The following is a 5,400-nucleotide window of genomic DNA, read 5'->3' as shown; positions in this document are numbered from 1 at the left end:
GTTTGATTTCAGAGTGTCTCTTACGCAGTTGATGATTGTTTAATGAAAAATTGCCACAACAATTTTGGTGTCAGATTATTGGGATGAGTTTTCCTTGAGGGCTCCGGGACCTGGCAGCGGACGGTGGAAGAGATCGCCCTGACGCAACAGGCTTCAGTCTCACCTCGTAGAAATTGAGAGAAGGAGAACCAGCCGCTTCAGGCCCTGGAGGACTTCTAGAGGGAACTCACAAAAGAACCCGAGTGGCGACAGAAAAATCTCTGGTAAGAGACAGTAAATTCATTTACTTTTGGGGATTTGAAAAGTATTTTTGTTTTTAAGAATTTATTTTGAAAAGAATTTTCACACCGGTGTACCGTGCGATGAAGAAAAATTATGGGTCAAAGGGCATAAAAGACATAGGGAAATTAATACGGTATCATGATTTTCCGAAAGAGGGAACACTGAGTACCACAAGGTTAAAGGTGGTAAAAGAGTCAATTGAGCGACACGATAACAAACCACAGGGTTGTTGTGCGTGTGCCAAACATGTGTGTAAGAACTGTGAGACAACAGTGGAATGTTGGATTGAGGAAGCGATTAAGAGAGAACGCAGAATGCAGAAAAAGCAAGAAATGTGTGAAAAATCTGTGCTTAGGGCATCTGAGAGTGAAGAATGTAAGGATGCAGAAGGAACTAGCATGTAGGGAAAGATGAGAAGAAATATAGTCAAATGTATGTTATGAAAATAAAATTTCTGATAGAATTTATGGAACTATTTATGAACGCCTGTTAAGTCAAATTAAGTGACATAAAGATGAGGAGTGAACAAAAGTTTTATTAAGCAGAGTGGGGAACAATTATATTTTACTGAGAAAATAATGATGTTTTTAAGAGTCCTGAAAAAAACAGTGAGACAGGAGAGAGCAAACGCTGTAAGCAGCTGTGCTCTGAAGCTTTGACTTCAAAGAAATGTGAAGTTAAAAAAGAAAATGTTTAGTGAAAACCCCTTAGAATATGTTGAGTGATTTTCTTTGCAACTTACGAAATTAAAGCGGCCAATAATAATGAAGATTATGATTTGGCTATTGCGATTGAATCCGCCACTGGTGGACTGTAAAAGAATACAGAGAACTGCTTATCAGTGGATCTGTTTACATTCCTGATCGGGACACACTGCTTCAAGGGTGTGCAGTAATTTGGAGCCGTTTGAAAGCTCAATGATCAAACTATAGGCAAAGAGAGTGTTTTAATTATGGTCAGCAGGGCTATTTAGCCAGTAATTGTAAATGGCCACTCAGAAGGTGAGAAAATGTGAAAGTAACAGAAATTTCTGGTATTAATGTGGGTTTGAAAGTAGATCAGTGTTTAAATGACGATATCAAAGTTTTCATCTAAAGAACAAGAGATAAAAACAAGGTAAAAAAAATTTGAAGTCTTAAGGGAATCCTTTTGAAGGAAAGATCTATAATAATCTAAAAAAAAAAAGTTCATATAAGTGAATTAATGAATACAGGTTTATGTAAAATTACAGATAATGACAAAATATGAGTTGCTAAATGTAAAATGTGTAGAAAGGTATCTGATTAAACAAACAGATTGTTAAGTGTTTTGAACGTGGATGGAATAGTGTTGACCATGAAAGAACTAGGAGCTGATGTTTTGCATTAAGAAGATAAGCTTGTGATTGGCTGAAACAGTTTGCTTATCTGAATCTGGTGTGTGCTGTGGCTGAAACGGCCAGTGCGACAGAGACACGATCTGAGTGGAAATTTGTAATGTCTAAATTCCCTGATGTGGGCAAAAGACAAATATAAAATTATGTTTATTTGAAAATGCATGTCATTTTTGGCAAAGATGCCTTACGCTGGGCTAGAGTTAAAAGATGGTAGATAAAGTTTGATTTTAGAAGTTTATGAGAATGCAGTGTACCAGTCCTAAATGCTTCAGGGTCTCTCTCTCATTCAATGTCAGCTAAAAGCTGTTATCTGAGCCTGTGTCATAAATGATAATAAGATAATATAGTAAGGCACAGTGTTTTAGTTGAAAACCATAGACATGGATGTTAAAAGAAATCATGCTACAAGGCAGTTCAGATTTCATACATTCAAAGGGAAATTTGTAAATGTTTTAAAAGTAAAACTGAATGACTTTAAAGAAGTTTTTAGAAATAATAATGACCTTAAATGATAGAAGGTTACGTTTTGACTAGTTTCTTTTTTGGACCACTTCTTTGTCTGATATTAGCCTCCACCATGATACAGGGCCGATGGCTCCGGCTACAGACGTAGATGTACACTGAATGGACGGTTGATCTAAATTCACTGAGTATAAGCTCAGTATTGCGATTTTGCTGATCTGAAGATGTTTAACAGATTTTTGTGATTAAATACGGCTGTTATTAACCTGTCTCCCTGTGTTAACACTATTAGGTAGTCCAGAGTGCTCTGGTGACTCTTGAATGTGCCTTTCCTAAGCTCCAACTGAGTCTGTTGGGGAAAACTGATTTTGTGATGGGAAAGAGCGGTAACCAAGTGTGTACGAAGTGCTTACCCCAAAGACGGGTAAGATCTTTTGGCCAAAGGTCAACCTAAGACAGGGGAAGTCACGCCACAAACACTGGGCATCTCCATAATGGGGAGGTGTTTTTATGTGAGAAAGGTATTAGAGTTGAGCAGGTGACTGTGAGGCCAGCAGCATCAGCAGATCACTGAGAGGACGGATGGGCTGTGAGGAGTTACGGCACGCCTGACCCAGAAAATGTGAGTTCCTCTATATACCACTCACCAGAAAACCGCATTTATTGTATGGCTTGTTTTTCATTATGACAAGTGTCTGCAACAATGCCAGGGGACAACACCCTGAAGAGAAGAAAATTATAGATTAAGAGCTAATGGGAATGGGCTTTCAAGAGCCAGCTGAGACTGTGAGGTGATTGTCATTATTTGTTGTGGAGACAGTAACAAAACTTAATTTATGTCAGGAACATGATGCTGGTTGCCTTATGGGCAAGGGGAAATATTATAGAAGTTGATATTGAAATAATATGTCTGTAAGATAGTTTTAACTCCTGAAGGTCATTAGACATGTTGGTGGCTAAAGATGAAGACAGCTTGTGATGAGTTAAGAGAAATTTCTGGATAACAAAGGTTAGGTGAATTGAGTATTTAAACTAAAGATAACCTTAGAAATGCTCATAGCATAATGTATTTTAGATTGTTGTAATGGTACTAATTTGAGTTAAACATTTGTATTTTAAAATTTGTGAACTATTAAAGGTTCTAGACTATGATTTATTTAGTTACAGTCTTAGGGGGCTGTTGAAAAGATTATTTGTTTATAGTGAGAGAGACTGCTGAGTGGAGGAAGGGTACTCTGTCTGTCTTTCTGTTATCGGCCTGATAAAGCAAGCTGAAGCAAAATAATGATAATGAACAAGAACAACCCAGCTGACTTTTCTAAGAGAAAATGAATAATGAGCAGACGTGCTTTGAAACTGGTAAAGAGACCATGTAAAATTAGATAAAAGCTACAGGAAAATGAGAAGTTTAAAATCTTATTATAAACGTTAATCTTTTTAGAAAAAGATGTGAATATGAAAATATGAGCGGTTCATAGTCAGGTATGCGTGTGTGTTTGTTTGGCGGTGACAGCATTGTATGTTTTATGAGTGTTAATTCATGTTTGGTATGTGTTTGTTTAGGGGAGCTATTCCGTTAAGGCAAATGACAAATTTTAAAGAAGCCAAAAATCTGATGAAAAGACAATACAGAACACGGGGCAATCTTTAAGGTGATTAGTCATCAAGCTCTGTCTGGCAGTAATTATTTTTGACATTTATGGTGTTGATTCGAATTACTTTCTGGATCAGTTCAAGTATTTATGTAAATCTGAATTGTGAAGTTGCAGATTGTCATCCATTATGAGTTGAGAAAATGGTACAGATTTGATGGCAACAACAAAAGTGACACATTGGCGAAGGCAATATAAACTTATCCAGAGAGCCCTTCACATTTATGAATATTGTGAACTGAACAAAGAAGGAGAATGTTGTTTGACTGATACTGACCAAGTCTGTACACCACGACCTGACCTGATAGAAACAATTGATGACTTTGACATTGGAAAATGTTTGTTGATGACTGACTTAAGAGACCAAACAACAGGCCTGAAAGGCAGGATATGCGGTGAAACTGAGGGCCGCTGTCCTTCAAATACTTCCATAAGAAGATGAGATTGTGGCTTGGAGTGAAGAATGTAATGTTTTGTTTCAGAGGCAGAGAAAGATAACTGGGGAAAAAACCCTGCAAGAAGTCATTCTTCTCCCTAACAAAAGTATTGTATGTGTGTGCTAATAACAGGGACTGTTTCAACAGGGAACGCCAGGGCAGATGCGGCAGCGAAGGCCGCGGCAGCACCGCAGACAAAAGAAACTACGTACTTTACTATCTGACAATAACCTCGACATTTGTTTTTCTTTACAGAGCATGCAGACTTTTGATACAGGGCAGAATGTGCCCATAATGGCTATGGATGAATTTGGCTAACTATCCTGGCCTGGGTTATTAGTGTGGCAGAAAGTAACAGTGCCACACCTGCGCAAGCGCATAAACTTAAAATTTTCCTTTGCAGAATGTCAGGATGGATTGTGTCGAACAGAACTGATTCTGTTCCAAATGTAGAAATATTGTTTTGTTGACATGAGCAAAGTGGGTTGAGTGTTTTTCAGGTAAAACAAGGACCCTGAGTGCTATTCAGTGAGCAAAATTATCTGGTGACAATATGTTTCAGGCGGTTGATTCAACAGGTCACACCAAAAGGGACGACCGGCTAGACAAGCGGTCAATAACAAAATAGCTAGGGTCTGCATTAAGAGGTGACAGCAGGCAGGAAATGGTTCATTCCAGTGGAGGTGCGGTCAGGATCTAAGGGAAAATCTTGTAATGATCAGAAAGTGGTTGGAGAGGGTGACACCTGGGTCCACGCCTCTCACCTTAGACTACACCAACCAACCTCAGCAACCCCACGCGCCGACGCGGAGGGCAGTGAGGGATCAAGGACGTGCTAGTAACGTGCCTCCCTTGCCAGCGAGGGAAAGCCCATTGCAACGGCACGCAAAGTGTCATATTGGTGAAGACGGAATGTCCATGGGGCTAACGAGATGATCAACACACCTGGAGGAGGATGTGGACCGACTAATGGTTTAAGTTTAGCAGAATAATTTGTTTTGTGACGATTTTGATGATTTTATTTGATTAAATCAAACTAGGGCTTAGTATTGATATGGATCTAATGATTTGATTGGTGCAAATGTTTTCAGGAAAAGTAGAAAATCTATTCAATAATGACTCTTATGGTTAGATTTTATTAAATAGGGTATTAAATAGAGCTTACTAAGTAAAACCATTGCCCGATTGAATT

At 38.6% G+C, this 5,400-nt stretch overlaps 1 protein-coding gene across 1 annotated transcript in view; it reads left to right on the top strand.

The window, feature by feature from the left end:
- LOC309502539 (uncharacterized protein) overlaps window positions 1-5,400 on the top strand; it is a 187,265-nt gene that overhangs the window by 151,279 nt on the left and 30,586 nt on the right. The gene's annotated exons all lie outside the window — the stretch shown is intronic.

The sequence above is a fragment of the Leuciscus leuciscus genome (assembly GCF_965113295.1).
Source record: "Leuciscus leuciscus genome assembly, chromosome: 7".
In the NCBI taxonomy this organism is placed as follows: domain Eukaryota; kingdom Metazoa; phylum Chordata; class Actinopteri; order Cypriniformes; family Leuciscidae; genus Leuciscus; species Leuciscus leuciscus.
Note: the sequence above shows the minus strand (reverse complement) of the source record. Positions and strands in the feature narration are given on the sequence as shown.